General features: G+C 34.1%; 1 long non-coding RNA gene across 1 annotated transcript in view; it reads right to left on the minus strand.

Annotated features, from left to right (window-relative positions):
* LOC123379207 overlaps positions 1-12008 on the minus strand; it is a 263127-nt gene extending 251119 nt beyond the window's left edge. The window contains exons 1-2 of the long non-coding RNA XR_006583415.1: positions 10119-12008; positions 9940-10005 (exon numbers count right to left, since the gene is read on the minus strand). This is a non-coding gene — a long non-coding RNA (uncharacterized LOC123379207). The remainder of the gene's footprint in view (positions 1-9939; positions 10006-10118) is intronic.
* Positions 12009-17703: the final 5695 nt, after the last annotated feature.

The raw sequence follows: 17703 nt of genomic DNA on the forward strand, positions 1-17703 counted from the left end.
TTTTATTTTATTTATATTCTTGGGAAAGAGAGCCAGTAGAGGGAGGGGCAGAGAGAGACGGAGAGAGAGAATCCCAACTAGGCTCAGCACTATTGGCACAGAGCCTGAGTCAGAGCTCCATCTCGTGAACTGTGACATCATGACCAGAGCTGAAATCAAGAACCAGCCATTTAACTGACTGAGCCACCCAGGCACCATGGGTTATGTATGGAATAGTTGAATCACTGTATTGTATACTTGAAACCAAAATGTTAAATATACTGGAATTAAAATTAAAAAGAAATTTAAAAAATACATCCAATCTTTCTTTTATGTAAATAATGGGAAAAAATTAGGAATGTAATTGTAATAAAATGATACCGACTTTTAAAGATATACATACATACTAATGTTAACTTTGGGGGAAAATCAAACTTAAAGGTTTTATTATGTCTACAGAGAGAAACCCTGAAAAAGTCACAAAAACCATACACACACATATACTGATTTGGAAAGGAACTTAGTTTTTTTTTTTTTAACAAAAATACTCTATAATAATTTTTTGTGAAGTAAAATGGAATTTGGAAAACGAATATTTGTGACACATAGTTTAGAAGTGTTACATAATATATTAAGAGGTAGAATTTTGACAATATAAATGATTTTATAAAACAAAGTTGTTCCTGGCTGGCTTTATAATTTGAACTTCTGCCTTGGACGCTTTCGCCAGATTTCAAATTGATCTTTGAATGCCTAATTTATTTGTCTTGGATACTTTAAAATCTACTTTGACCAAATAGGAAATTAAAATAAAATAAAATTTAAAATGATTTGGCCCTCTTGCTTTCTATCACCCTCTCTCAAAGATTCCATTTGCCTGTGTAAAATCCATTCAGTTCAGCTCTACCTAATTTGCTGATGGAATTGGAGTCTATTTTGTTCTGTTTCTATTGAATTAAAATAGGAAGAAATAATGGACTCTATTCGCCAGCTCTGGGCTTTGCTTGAAATAGGCCCACCTCGGTGGGCACTCTGCCATACCTGGCTGCTTCGTCTCACTTCTGCCTGACTACGGTTTGGCTCTGCAGTTTATTTCTGCTTATCCAGCTTGTTTCGCTTGGTTGTTTAATGAATAAGCATCTGACTCTGTCTTTGTTTTATTGAAAAACGCTGTACCACTTTTGGTTTTGCCAGCCAGAGGAGTAAAAGGACAAATTCAAAGCAAAACCTGGGAGCAACTGTGATAGCTTTAGTGAATAAATAGAGAGGTTTTATGCTAAATGACTCATGCAAGCTTTGAAAAAACACTCCCGAGTATCTAATTGGGAAAAGTTAATGTGTATTTAGTCAGAACATATGGTGATGAATTTCTCTGCATTTAAATGTGTGGGAAATGTACACATTGGGCTAGTCTAATTGTTACTTTCAAGATACAAAGATGAATTACAATAGTATAAACCCATTACCTAATGCCTTGATTATTTTGCCCAATTTTATAAATTTTTTTTTAACATCTTATTTATTTTTGAGACAGGGAGAGACAGAGCATGAACAGGGGAGGGTCAGAGAGAGGGACACACAGAATCTGAAACAGGTTCCAGGCTCTGAGCTGTCAGCACAGAGCCCGACGCAGGGCTCAAACTCACGGACCGAGAGATCATGACCTGAGCCGAAGTCGGCCGCTTAACCGACTGAGCCACCCAGGCGCCCCATATTTTGCCCAATTTTAAGGGTGGTCTACTGCAAATTTTTAGAGTAACATGATAGCAATGGATTATATGACTATGGAAGGAAGAGGTTTCTTCTAAAACCTCTGGGATCACTGGCATAGCTCCTTCCTTTCAAGACAGCTGAGGCTAGAACATGGAGTTTTCTTGTTTTTAACTTCTTCACGTGTGAGAGGCTCAACCAGTAATTGAGGACCTACATAAGACAAACACAATTTTTCCTCAAATTTTCTTTGTTACCTTCAGCCATACTCTTTCAGAGCCTTTTATTTATTTTCTAAGTACCTTCTAGGCCCTTTTTTCTAACCCCATACTCAATAAACCAAGGCACTGGGTGCTTTTAAGTCTTTTCCAAGGCCCTTTGGTCTGAAAGGTAAGAAAAGGATATTCTCAGCCTAAAGGTACAGAAGTTATTTCAGTATAAGGAAACTATTACCTGAAATTCTAAGGAAATATCAGGGTTAGGATTCCCCTTTTTACAGTGAGTGGATTTCTGACATCCTAAGGAATCTTTAAGAAAAGTAACTGTCAACCTGGTGTGCATCAGCTTAGAAAGTTTTAAACGTTTTAGGCAGCCAAGTAGTCACGTACAGAAGAATGGAAAAAAGTTCCATCACAAGCTATGTTCAAAAGTATAACTTGTTGTCTCTGGTTTATATCTCTTTCAAGAAGAACCTCACTTCTATACAACTCTTAAAAACCTCATCTCGTTTCTGGCTTCTTCCCAAACAATATCACAAGTAGCCAATCAGGAAAGGATGGATAAATCAATTTGAAAATAAACAAATCTTGTTTTGGTGAATCCCTTCCTAATGTTCTCATGAACATTTGACATTTGAAAATGTGTCATCCATAATCCCTGGCAGAACTGACCTTCTTGAAATGTCATGGAATTTGTGTCACTGTGACATCCAGATGATTATCCTAGCACGTAGCCTACATTCACCAAGCAGAAATGGTGAAAAGCACATGATAATAGAGAACACAGATTACTTTGTGGTGATTCTTTTCAAAGGGAACAATCTGTAATATTACCTTAACATGGAATGAAACTGTGGTAGCCACAATATTTAAATGATCCTAGTGACCCCTGTCCTTACATAATCTCTTTTCCCTAGCATAGGTAAAATCTGTAACTGTGGTAATTCATTACTCATTATATGGCAAAGGATCTGTCGAAGTAATTAAGGGTACTAATTGGTTGACTTCAGGTTAATCAAAACAGATTATCTAGGTAGGCTGAACTAATCACATGAGCTCTTTAGATCTAAGACTAGAGGTAAGAGACAGAGTCTCAACTCTACAATAATCTGTAACCTTACAAAATCACTGTTGGGAAAGGCAGTCTTACGTGCACAGTCTTTCAAGCTCCAATCATGGCCTAAAAGATCTCTCATCATAAGCCAATCTTTTCTTGTATTTGGTACGTATTATTCCCTTAAGACAAGGTAGCTTATAGTCCAATGTTGTAAGAAACTAGCTTCATAATAACTGCTATTGAAAGTGTTAGAATATTTTTTCAACTTCTTTTCTCTCCTTGAACACTTTTTACAACTGTGTTTCAATAGACAAAATTAAAATAATCCAAGTATACAGTAAGGAATTCTAGTAAAGTATTGTTCAGTAACCAGGTTTTTCCTTGATCTGAATCTAGTAGTACAAATGATACAGAATCTTATTAGACTTGGTGAATAAGTAGTAGCAACTTGAGTAAGACAAACATGTATCATATAAACCCTGTGACATTTCAAGTGACTATCCCATTGGTCACTTTCCTACAGGAACTGTGTTCTGTGTATTGTCAGAACGCTTTTTTAAAAAATGAACATTAGGTTTCTGCAATGATTGTTGGATCTCTTGGGATTTATGTATTTTGCTGTGACCCATTTACTAGGGAACCCATAAATGCTTCTAGTTATGAAAGGGACCCAGAATAAGGGGAGACTATTACTTCAAACTAATTTCAAGCTACTATACAAAATTTCAAGACATTCAATTTTTAAGAACTTGAGGATCTCATGATGCTTAAAATGGCTGTGGTAAATAAATTAATTGCCATTTCCAAAAGAGAATTATTTCAAAGGTCCTTACGGTTTTAAGGTAAAGCCATGCATTCAGCTGTTAACCAGTACTTTACAGCTAATCAGCCCTAGCAGAAAATTAATCCTTGACCAAGAGATACCTCAACACTGTGAACTGAACTGTTTATGAGAATTATTTGATGTTATCTGACATACCAAGACAGAATAATTTGTTTATAAAAAATCTTAAGTAAAATGGAAATGTTTCATAAAACATCAGACTCAAGCTTGTTTAGAAGGTATAAGGAAGTTGCATAAGCCTGAGTCCCAGCACATGGCTGAGATATTCAGTTTTTTAGGTTCCTAGGTCAGCTGACCTCAAGCTTTCCTGGCGATCAGAAACATTAGCAAGATATTGGGAGCTAGAATTAAGAAGAGACCGTGTCTTTCCCATTTCTCTCTGCTTCCAATGATATCTTGGTTATGGCCTTTTCTCTAGCCAGACAGGCTGTTGCATTTTCAGCTTCTACCAGTTCTGGACCTGAGCGTCAGTAAATGCTGCCTCCCTTTCTTCCTGCAGCAGATTCCTACTAATTTCTGGGGTGGCCTGCAATAGGCTTTATATCTGGCTATCAATGAAACTGGTATAAATCCTAGGAGTTACACATGAGATAAGTGACACTTTCCACTTTGGTAACTCTCTACTTTCATGTATACCATTTCTTTCATGATTTAAATGTTAGTTTATTTTCTTTACCTTCATTTATATTCATAAAAAATGAAGAACATATTACAAAATATCCTCACATAAAAATACCCAATATCACTGTTTGAACTTTTCTCTCTCTCAGGGAAACAATTTTTTTCTGGACTAGAATTTTGCCATTATTGCTGTCAGAAATTTGCAGAGTGATTTTTGACACCATCAGAACTGATGGTGGTTGGTGGTAAGAGAGGTTTCCATTTTACTGAGGCTTTACAGTAAGAATGTTTATTAAAAAATATGTTTAATTCTATCGGCACATGTGTAGACATTTTTAATGAAACTAAGCCAGACACTTAAAAATACAGTAAGTCAGGATTCTACAGGCTTGGTCTAAGCAATGAAAGGGTGCAATTTGATAAGCATTTTTAAAGCATTTTTATCCTTACTTCCCTTTATTCAAAATGTCACCTTTTACAGTTCGGTTGGCATTTGGGATGAAAAGAAATCATTTCCTCTTCCCCAAGTGTGCACAGGGTTGATTATTTCTTTGAATGAACTATCACTTTATCTAAGCAACAGTAACATCTTAAAATACCCTTTTTTCCCCATTGACCTACATCTCTGTTCCAGATTATTAAGTGTAAAACCAGCAATTCAATCATTTTTTTTAATCCTTCATAACATGGTCTTATCTAATATTTGCCTTGTGGATATAATTTGAAAGAGAGAATTTCATTAACATTTAAGCTCAGTGAACACATAAGGAAATGCAATTTGTTTTTGATAAATATTCTAATTTCAGTAACTGCCCTATCTTATTTTCTCTGTAGATTTCTATCTATGGAAACATATATTACTGCTTATGTTACAAATTAAAACCTCTGTGATACAAACCGTTTTGGGTAGTCCAAATGCAACATTCTTTTTTGGTATTTGCTAATGCGAACTTAAATTCCACTGACATCTTATGACTAGACAGATATAAAATATTCTAGCATTTTCCAAAACTTTTGAAGATGCAGGGGTAATTTTTTAAATGAGACAAAAATGTCTAACCTATATTCGTAAGTCAAAGTCAGAGACAGATTGGAGCAAGCACCTAAATATTTAACTGGAAACATCTTTAAAACTGTATCACCTCTAAAGATATAGTATGGATAGGTGTCCTTAATAGAGAAGCAACCATATCCATGTCAGTTATTTTAAAATTATAATGCAGTGTCCATCTCACTTATCCAAAGTTTACCAAAATGAGCAAAAATATTTTTAAAATGACTGTACTTGAATAATATTAGGGAATGACCATTCACACACAAAAAATATATTATTAAAAACAACAAATAATGAAGAACAATGGAGAAGCAAAAGACAAAAGAGAATGAAAAGGGCCACATAGTATTTGAAAAGATAAGAAACTCAAGCATAACCATTGAAGTAAATATTAAAATCACAAAATAAGATTATTCTCTTGTGGATATCCTATTAATCACAATCCTTGGTTCTTGTTACATATTTATAATTTTTCCACTAATGGCCCACGAATGGTTATGTAATGTATTTGATAATGAAAAATTCATAATACAAAACCAAAGTGACATCTATCAGTAACCCATATCTAACAGCTGACCATTTGGTGCCCTGTGCCACCACACCATCACATATGCCGACCTTTTCTCTACAGAAACAAAGCCCAGTCAGAAATCCCATAGTCAGCTAGCTCTTATTTTAAAATATGTTACATGTATATGCTCTTGTTATTAACTTTATAAAAAGGGCAGAATGCTTCATGTAATAGTCTTGGTTTGTTTCGTATTGCCAACATTCACCTATACTGTGACATTTGTGTAAATCTTTTTTTTTTTTTTTTTTGCATTTGAGACAGAATATACACTACGCCAAATATCATAGTTTATTCTTTTACTCTTCAATGTTATACATTTGGGTTGCTTTGAAAAAAAAAATGCTTCATCTTGCAAAATAGAAGAAACAAAGTGGAATAACAGTACCCAAGTTGAAGAACAAATTTACTTATGCTATTTTGGTACAAATGTAAATTAATAATGGAAAAAGCCTGGCAATATGTATTTTAAAATAAATATGCATTAAACCATTGAAAATACACAAAACTCTATTGTATTGAAATTTGTTGGTATCTTATTGTATCATTATTACAATGAAGCTGGTTTTGTTTCATTTTTTCCATAATTTGTTCAAATGATTTCTCTCTTTCCTTTTATCATTTCTCTAATTCAGCAAATTACAAGTGTGCTTTTGTATGTGATTTTCTAAACATATTATACAAATATTTTATAAATATATAATACTTGTTTAATTTAATAATAACAGCTGGAAGAAAAGATCACCTAAAATCCTGTCACCCAGAGTAGATAATGCACACTTGGGTGATCATTTTTACTGCATTTCTTTTTAAAATACAACTACAGGAGGGCTTGGGTCACTCAGTCTGTTAAGCATTGATGTCTTGATTTCAGTTCTGGTCATGATCTCACGGTTTGTGGAATCGGCCTCTGCACTGACTACACACAGCCTCCTTGTGATTCTCTCTCTCCCTCCTCTCTGCCCCTCCCCCACCCCCCTGCAGGCTCTCTCTCAAAATAAATAAACTTAAAAAAATTAAAGGACAACTACACACTTAAACACAAATAATTCTATATCTATACTCTATCATATGTGATATTTTGAATGTGCCTACCTTTCTGTTACTAAATTTACTAAAATCATCTGCAATGTCTATTTAAACTTAAATACAAACAACTATTGGCCAGACAATTATTTATTTATTTATTTTAAGGAAACAATAGAATGGAAAATTTCTATTTCTAATATGGAAATATTTCTAATTTGGAAAACTATTTCTAATATGGAAAACTTAAAATCAACTTCAATTGACAAACACAGACAATTGTCTAAGAAAATTAAATGTAATTAAAATTAAAATTAAAGTATGGTGCATTTATTAAATAGAATGTTATATAGCATTAAATTGAATGTTATTAAATAGAATGTTATATATATATATATGCTATTAAATAGAATGTTATATATATATATATATATATATATATATATATATATATAGAAGAAAATTTTGCTATTTTATACATTGTAAGAGTTTGGGCCATGATACATGACGAATGGGTTAAAGCAGTGTAATCACATACCAATATGGATTTTGAACTTAATTCTGCATTTTATATTGAATTATGTTTTAAAAAAAGTTCCGGAAATATATATATTTATGTATGTGTATATATGTATATATACACATATACACACACATATATAATAAAATGAAAATTTATATTAAACTCTTAATGGTATTTAATAATTAATAGTAAGTGGCTCTACATTGCTTTTATGTACTTTCTACTATATTCTTTATATTTATTATATCCTTCACATGCATATGTTATCTGGATTTTTAAGCATATTTATATTATTTATAAATTTGTAATCAGAATACTGATCCAATTTTCCTTTTTTATAATACACATAAAAGAGTCTTTGCTATTTCAGTTGCTTAGAGAATTTCTTCCTGACTTTGAATGAGCTTACCATCTTTAAATTTACTTACTTTGAATGAACTTCCTAGGAACATAATGAAGTTTTGCTTTTTAAAAACAAAGAATTTTCAGCTTTGCCCATTTTACCTTTTCCTTTACTTTTATGTTTAGTTTTGAATTCTACTTTAAACTGCTATTATGAATTACGTTGCAGATATAAAATGAACAAATTTGTAGATAGAGAGCTGTTCAACAGCTTGTATGTAAATATAAAAGAAATTTAAATATCTTTAAACTCCGATTAGAAGAGGTCTTTAATCATCCTCAAGAAGATATCCTCTATGTATTACAGAACTGTGTAAAAGTTTAAAAACTATGGGCCTGAAGTTACCCTTCATTGATCTGAAATAGAATTCCATGCAAAAATTACCTTTAACCATTTGGACTAGTTTGAAATGCAGGGCAGGAACCTCATCTATGATATACCAGTACCTAAGAATATAAGCTGATGTAATGCTCAAGATAATTTTTCAATACACTTATTCTGATTTTAATTTCTGACATACTACACTTCTTATTTTAAGAGGTTAAATCATTGTTCCGTGGTCACACACTTTGCAAGCATCAGAGCTAGGGTTTTAGAAAGTACTAGTGTGTTTGTGTATGTGTCTGAGATAGGAATTCCTTCAGGTGAATTATCAGAATAGAATTGGTGGAACATTTAAAAAAACAACAATATTTTCTAGATTTACAAAGTATGTGATCTATTATTTGGATAACTTTCAATCATTAATTCATAATGGAATAAGATGGAAGTAAATGAGCAATTCTTTCCAGAAGACACTTCAGTACGATCAGGTCTCGTATTTTATTCCAGAAAATAGTCAGATTGTCTAAACTTTCATATAAGTCTTTAGACAAAATTCCATCAAAGAAGCTTAAACTACAGAAACACTCTTATGATAACCAACATATAGAAAACCCAACTGAGTCCCAAATCTTTCACCTTATCTACCTTTGAGGGTGTTTCTGCATTGCTAATTTATTCCAAATTTATTCCACGTCTTTGTATTGATTAGGCCAGATTGTGCTCACCTGAAATTTAATACAGTGCATTTTTTTCAATGACTTTTATAAAGAACACACATATGTTCGGTCCCATACTCAAGATTCTGATTTAGTAACTTTTAGGTAGACCCAGAAATCTAAGTTTTAACAAGCAAACCAATATTTTGAATAATTAGGACATTTGGAGAAGCACTATATTAATGTAAGACAGAAAGGGAAATAAAATATGTATAAAGTACTTGGCACTTTTTAAATTATAAGTATTTTAACCTTCAAAAAATACTGTAATTTAGATAACTCCATTTTGAAAGTAGAGAAACCAAATTTTAGATTAAATATCTTGCTCATGTTTACATACTAAATAAACAGGGGTCATTTTCCTTTCAAGCACACATATTTTGGCTTTATTATTGTTTGTATCCCACAAGTTTGGGGAACTAAGGTAAGTATCTGTTAAGCATTACCATAACTTCAGTACTTAAGGAAATGATAACTTTATTCACCAATGTTTCAACCCTAAATCACAAGGATCTGGGGAAAGTGCTCACTGTAGATGATTTCTTCAGGGATTCTAGTTTGGATCAAACCTGAATATATCTTCCAAATTTACAATGTGTTACTGCTAAGTTTCACACTGTATAATAAATCTATGGGAAATTTCACTTGTTTGTGAATCTAAGGTTCTACTACTGTTAAATATTATCAGATAACAGCAAAGCATTTCAACTATTGAAAAAGAAAAAAAAGATTCTAGTCCAGCATTTAAGAAACTTATAAGTGACCACTCTGTCTTAGCAACAAATAAAAGATGAAATCAACAATTCTTAAACACATAAGAGAAATGAAGTCACAGGGCAAACTGCTACTCCCAAAACTGGAGAGACCAACCAACAAATTAAAAAATTACAACTTACCAGAGGAGAAACCTTCTCAGGAACGAGCGTCTGGGTATGGAAACCTGAACTGTAATGGATGAGTTGCTGGAAGTTCAGGGTAGACAAGTTTGTTAGATAAAAACTGGAAGGGGACCCATTCATGAGGAAGCCCCCACACTTTTGTAAGCATCACCCCTAGAGTTCTACTGGATTCTTACAGTGATTACTGAATAAAAATCCTTTTGTGCTTCAGGCATGGAGGGGAGTGAGAACCACTTGATAAACACGGGAACATTTGGTTCTTAGTAAGCCTGTCCTCAGGAGAAACCATATAACCAAACCTAAGCTCTGAGGGTTTACCAGAGTCTAATAGACATGGGGGAAGGGAAATAACCAACCAGCTGGTTCTACTCTTCCTTGTGGAGGAAGGGATACACCCAGCCCAGTTAGTTCTAGCTTTCCATTGGAGGAGAAAAAATACCCAACCCAGCTGGTTCTATCCTTTCACGTGAAGGGTAAATACTCAATCCAGCTGGTCCCAGCCTTCCAGGTGGAGGAAGGGAAATTCTCACTGTCATGCTGCAAATTGGCAAATCATGAATAATCCCTCAAAACCCCAGATAATCTACCATCAGACCCTAGTAAAGGCAAAGCCAAGGGTCCTCTCCTCTCTCTTCCCACAATCTCACTCTGACTTCTTCATGCCCTCACTTGAGCATGCCATGCACCCTGCAGAAACTATGAATAATAATTCTTGTTCCCTGATGTTCCCTGATATTTTTGCTGAAGAGCATTCTGTGATCATAATAGAAGCCAGAAGAGCAGATTCATTCACTACATTGGCTCCAGTGGGGGACATGTCTGTGCAGCTCCCTATCAGTTATAGGAGTCCAGCCAAGTGCCTCAGGCATTTCTAGCTGAGAACATCACCATCAATAAAATGGGACCAACACAATAAACAGATAAAAGTTTGTTCAAAATAATAAAAGCAGCATTGTTACTACATTTGATAGGTAACCTTTTGTAGGCATATGTATAAGTGAAATGTATGACAACAATCATTCAAAGAACAAAAAGGAAGAATTAGGATTATTTTGTTATTATAAAGTACCCTTATACCCATGAAGCAGTATAGTGTTATTTGAACGTGGAATTGAATTAGTTGTAAATGTGTATTACAAACTGTAGGGCAGTCAATAAAAAAGTAATAAGAAAAGTATATGAAAGGAAAAAAATGGTATAATATAAAACATTCAGTTAAAACCATGAAAGGCAGAAAAAGAGTAGAAGACTAAATAGGAACAAAAAACAAGGACAACAAATAGAAAACAGTAATGGTAGGGGGCCCTAGGGTGGCTCAGTTGGTTAAGCATCTGACTTCATCTCGGGTCATGAGCTCACGATTTGTGAGATCTAGCCTGGGGTCGGACTCTTCTGTCCTGACAGTGAGGAGCCTGCTTGGGATTCTGTCTCACCCTCTCTCTCTACCCCTCCCCTCCTCTCAAAATAAATAAATGAAAATTAAAAAAATAGAAAGCATTAATTGTTGATATTAATCCAACTACATAAATAATAATTTTTAATATGGTCTAAATGCACTAATTAAAAGACAGGAGTTATCAGTGTGGATAAACAGACCCAATTGTATGTTGTCTACAAAACACCTACTTTAAATATAAAGAAAAATATAGATTAAAAATAAGTGGATGGAGGAAAACCAATTAGGATAACATGAACCAAATGTAAGTGGGAGTGCCTGTGTTATTTTCAAACAAAGCAGAATTCAAAATAATGCAAGTTATCAGGAGCATTATGTAAAGAGTGATATGTATAATGATAAAGGAGAAAATTCTCTGGAAGATAGAACAATTCTTAATGTGTGGGCACCTAACAACAGAGCATCAGCAGATTGACTAATTTACAAAAAGGGACTATAATACTTCTCTGTGTATTTTGGCTGCCTTCTTTAAGGACCCTTTCATAGAACAATGTGCTATCATTTTCTGCAGAAAGAATGTGATAATTCTGTTTTTCTTCTAGGGTGATTGATTCAAACTTGTTATTTTTTTATATTACTGATAGTTTAGTAAATTTCCTTGTAGGTTAAAAATTATTATAGTAATATGATATAAATCCTTGAGGGAAAGCCTCTATCAATTTCCTTTCACATATAAGCTATATAAGGTTTTTAAGAATTTTCCACACATAAGCCTCTGGGTCTGTACATCTTGTTTCTTCTCTGTTAACCACTTTCTTCTCAGTGCTAACTGTCATAGGATATGACCATTTAGCAATAAATCTCTGGCTCTGTATTTTGGGTGATGACACAGGGTAAATCAGGAAGTTCATAACAGGAGTACTCTTAGAAGCCATTCACACACCAAGATGACTAGAAAAGTATCTCAACCAGAATTTACCATGACATGAAGATTTTTCTCTGGATCTCATAGTGTCTAGATTAAGCATAGATTTATCAGTTAAACTTCCTCTTAGCCATTATCTTTCAAATCCCTGCAGCTACGCCAATGACACCTACCACAAAGTAAAGGAGTTGCAGGGGGAATTGGCATGGAAAGGGACAATGGTCTTAACCAATTACAGTTAAAATATCTTGCTTTTGCCATTTAAAAAAAAAAAAAAAACTCCTGACTATATGAACAACATCTCCTCATAAGGCTTTAGATGGGCTCATGCAAGTGAGGTGTCCTAAAGACTTACTACTCTGATGCAAAATCCATGATCTGGAGCCAAATATTATTTTTTTTGGAGGGAGTCAGATTTTTTGCAAGTTTTTATATAAATTTTAGTTAGCTAACATACAGTGTAATATTAGTTTCAGGTGTACAATTTACTGATTCAACACTTCCACGTGACATCCAGTGCACGTCGCAAACACACTCCTCAATCCCTATCACCTATTTAACTCATCCCTCCACACTCCTCCCCTCTGGTAACCATCAGTTTGCCAAATACTATTTTAATATCCATATCTATATCTATATTTATATCTTTATCTATTTAATTTATTGAGATATAATTATCTCAATAATTACAAAATTATCAACTTAATATTTGCAACAATAAAGATCACAAAAAAGTTCCCAGTACTAAATTAACCAATTTTTAATCACTAAAAATAGCTAATTTAGAAAATAAGTCTAATTCTAAAATTTGGACATTTTAGAATTACACTGGTGAGAATCAACAAAATTAAAATTAATTGTCCAATTCAAATTTTAATGTCAGAATCAGAGAGAACAGTACACAGAATCAAATTTTAATGATATTATTTATTCTTACCTTTGAGTTTCTTCTAATTTCCCTTACAGGCTTGTCTCAGCTAGATGGCTTCCCACTTTTCTCTGATGTGTTCTTTAACCCTTATCATTCTGCTAAGTACATAAGCTTACTGCCTTCTCATGATTCACACACTTAGCCTTTTGGAAGATTAAAACCATTGAGATGATTTGTTGGTGTGTTGATTGAATTTGTAATGCCAAAATACTTCATACTTGCTGTTCCTAGGTCAGAATACCAACACTCCCCCTTAAGCTTTTGAATCAAAAGGGGGAAAGTGATAGTAGAAACAGATATATCCCAAAGCAAAAATAAATCAAACCAGAAATCTTCCCAAAGAAAAAGGCATGCACTTACATTGAATAATCAAAGCAAATTATAAGAAAACAGTATCATCACTGTGATATATATATATATATATATATATATATATATACCATAGAATATTACTTAGCTACAAAAATATAATGAAATCTTGCCATTTGTGACAACATAGCGAAACCTAAAGGGTATTATACTATGTGAAATAAGTCAGCTAGAGAAAGACAAAACCCAAATGGTAACAAAACAAATGAACAAACAAAACAGAAATAGAAACAGAAACAGACTCATATATAGAAAAAATAAATTGCTAGTTACCAGAGCAGGTAAAATAGTTGAAGTTAAGGGGCACAAACTTACTATTATAAAATAAATAATAGGGATGTGATGTACAGCATAGGGGATAAAGTCAATAATGTTGTGATAACTTTGTATGGATACAGATGGTATCTAGACTTGCCATGAGGAAGATTTCATAATTTATGAAAACATCAAATCACTGTAATGTATACCTGAAACTAATAGAATATTGTATGTCAATTATACTTTGATTAAAAAAAATCCTCTCCTTGTAAAAACATAGAGAAAATTCTTCTCAAGGAAGCAGAATACTTAATCCTATAATACTGTGCAAGCATGTTTTTATAGCACATTGCTAAATCTATTCATGAGAATGTAGTACAGGTCAATCTTGATTAAATATAGAAATCATCTGACAAAAGCAGTAAATCAATTAAAATAAAGATAGCTAACATTAGAATAATTATGAATTGGTTTCATGCTTCAAAAGACAGCATACAGAAAATATCCAATTTGATTACATCTATAAAACCTTCATTTCCATCAGCTGAATGTTTTTGTGAAAACACTAAAATCCGATCATTTTGTGCACACTAGTACTTAGCGTGATCATTTGTGTAAGTCGTAACATGGTGTTTTTCATGTCATTTGCATTCATACAATAACTTTGCATATAATTACTTATTTTGATCAAAGGTTTCCAACTGTTAACTATGTTATAATAACCAGAATGCATGTGCTTAGCTATCACCTCTACTAAATTAAGCCTGTTGGCTTCTTCTGATTGTTCTTTGGAGGTCATAATTCCTAATGTCTCTGAATAACCAGTTAAAATTATATTTTCTGTTTGTATGTTTGTCAGAAAGGATAGATTGATGCAGCATGGATTAGTCAGGACCCACAGGAGTCCTGTTACTTGAAGAGCCATAATATGACTTTCAAGCAGTTGTGGCTTTTGAGTAGTGACTGAGCAGGTATAGACATCACAAATGATACTAGGAGTTACTGGTTATACAACAGTGCTTTACAAGGTTCTTGTAGCTATACTCATTCATATTTTGAAAATGTATATGCATTTACTAAGTAAAAATCAGAGCACACTGGATTTATGTGATGTCACAGGAATTCAGTGAATAAACGTTTTGGTAATAAAATTTCAAAAAAGGAGGGTTAAACAAAGTCATATAAATAAATTGACCACTGTTCAGAGTCAATACATGAAAATAACCTTAAATCTGTATTAGTCAGGGTTCTGCAGAGAGACACAACCACATAAAATTGTGTGCATTTTTTGTACACACACGCACATACACTAATATACATACATATATATGTACAAATATATATATGTACACATTATATATACACAATATACACAGAGAAAGAGAGAGAGAGACATTTATTATAAGAGATTGGCTCACATGTTTATGGAGACTGGCAAATTCACATCTGAAGTGTGGTCTGGCAGGCTTGGGATCCAAGACAGCCGATAGTGCAGATGAAATCTAAAGGCAGTCAAGTGGAGAATTCTTGGGGAGGGTCATTCTTTTTGTTCTGTTCAGGCTTTCAACTTATTGGATGAGGTCCATTCACATTATAAGGGTGATCTGCTTTACATTACCAACTAAAATGTTACTCAGTTAATCTAATCCAAAAATACCCTTGCACAAACTCCCAGAATAATGTATGACCAAGTATCAGCACACCAATGGTCGAGTCACGTTAGCACATAAAATTAACAATCATGATCTGGGGCACCTGAGTGGCTGAGTCGGTTAAGCATACAGATTCAGCTCAGGTTGTGATCTCACCATTCGTGAGTTTGAGCCCCACGTCAGGCCCTGTGCTGACAGCTCGGAACCTGGAGTCTGCTTCAGATTCTGTGTCTCCCTCTCTTTCAGCCCCTCACCTGCTCACACACTGTCTCTCTTTCTCTCTCTCAAAAATAAATAAAAACTTAAAGAATGTTTTAAAAATAAAAATAAAAACAATTAATCATCATAATCTACTGAAGAGAGATAAAAAATGCCCTGTTTCCCAGGCTTGTTGGGCTAAAGAAATCTTTCTTTCTTTCTTTTATTAAATTTTTTAAATTAATTTTTAAAATTTTAATGCTTATTTTTGAGAGTAAAAGAGAGACAGAGCACAAGTGGGGAGGGGTAGAGAGAGAGAGGGAGTCACAGGAACTGAAGCAGACTCCAGGTTCTGAGCTGTCAGCACAGAACCCAATATGGGACTCAAACCCACAAACAGAGATCATGACCTGAGCTGAAGTCGGACACTTACCCAACTGAGCCACCCAGGAGCCCCAAGAAATCTTTCTTTAAATCAGCATACCATGATACATCGACTTCCCAAAATACAAATATTTGTACGATACATTTACCTGGTTTGGGCTGAGTGTATAGACTACATATATGCCCCTAGGGCTACTATAACCAGCTGTTCACTTAAAACACCAGACATATATTCTCACAGTTCCAGAGGCTAGAATTTCAAATTTAAGGTGTCAGCAGATCTGTGCTCACTGTAAGACTCTCACTTCTTGCTTCTTCCTGGTTTTCTGCAGTAGCCATAGATTCCTAGCATTTCTTAGTTTGTAGCTGTATCACTCCAATTTCTGCCTCTGTCATTATGCATTGTGGTGACATCCATCTGCAGGCAGAAAAAAAATGTCAAATTATGAGATATCTATAAAATATCTATATATGTACTTTGAAAGCTTTTGAAAAAATGAGTGATTGGTCCTTCTTTTTGGGACCCAGTGGGCCTCATTGGTCCCTCAGTATTCAGCATGAGTATTATGTAAAGGAACTATGCTAGGTGTTTTCTTTATAAACAGCATTATGACCTATTTCCTTCTCAAATGTTTTTTAATGTTTATTTATTTCAGAGGGAGAGACAGGGTGTGGGTGGGGGAGGGGCAAAGAGAGAGGGAGACACGGAATCTGAAGTAGGCTCCAGGCTCCAAGCTGTCAGCACAGAGCCTGACGCAGGGCTCAAAGGCACCAATGCAAGATCATGACCTGAGCCGAAGTCACTCAACCGACTGAGCCACATAGGTGATCCCGACATATTTCCTTCTTCTTAGGAGCTCTCATTCTAGTGAAGAAGATATATCAAATAAAAAATATAATGTGAATACTATCATCATACAATGAGATACAAACTTCATTGGTCTACAGAGATACTGCACAATGAAGCTATCTGGCCTGAGCCAGGAAGGAGGAACCACTTGATTGCAGTTGGAAGGGGAGGCAAGAGTGAGAAAAAGAAGTGTGTGTGTGTGTGTGTGTGTGTGTGTGTGTGTGTGTGTGTGGTGGGGGTGGGGGACAGTGTCTGCTAGTGGCAACAAGGATAGTGACACATAAATGTGGTGTTTGTTTTTGTTCCTAATAGCATTCTGAAAACAAGTTTACAGAATTTGATTGGATCACTTTTAAAACCTGATAGCTTTTTACTCAAACTTGTTCTCATCAGGAAGTAAAGGTCAATCTGTTCGTGAAAACAAGAATTCAATCTACTCATTTTGTGCTATTGGATAAAAATAAATAAATGGACCATTAGGAAACAGTAAAACAGGTAATATGCACGTCACTACTTACATAAGAATTTAAAAAATAACTTCAATAAATTTGGGAAAGAATGACTTAGTACAATCTTCACAGAACAGTGACATTTTCATATTCCAGCCAATTAAAGAAGGGCAAAACAGAGTTGCTAGATGCCTCACAGGCCTGATTACAAGTAGCCAGAAGTCACAGTTAGATTGTATATTCTGAGAAGTCCCCAAACCACAAATGAAATGTTACAACACAATTATTTTAAATACTTTACAAAGCTTGTAAAAACCATCAAGAATATTCAACATTTTAAAATATAAAT

This window comes from Felis catus, chromosome A1, assembly GCF_018350175.1.
Source record: "Felis catus isolate Fca126 chromosome A1, F.catus_Fca126_mat1.0, whole genome shotgun sequence".
Classification (NCBI taxonomy): domain Eukaryota; kingdom Metazoa; phylum Chordata; class Mammalia; order Carnivora; family Felidae; genus Felis; species Felis catus.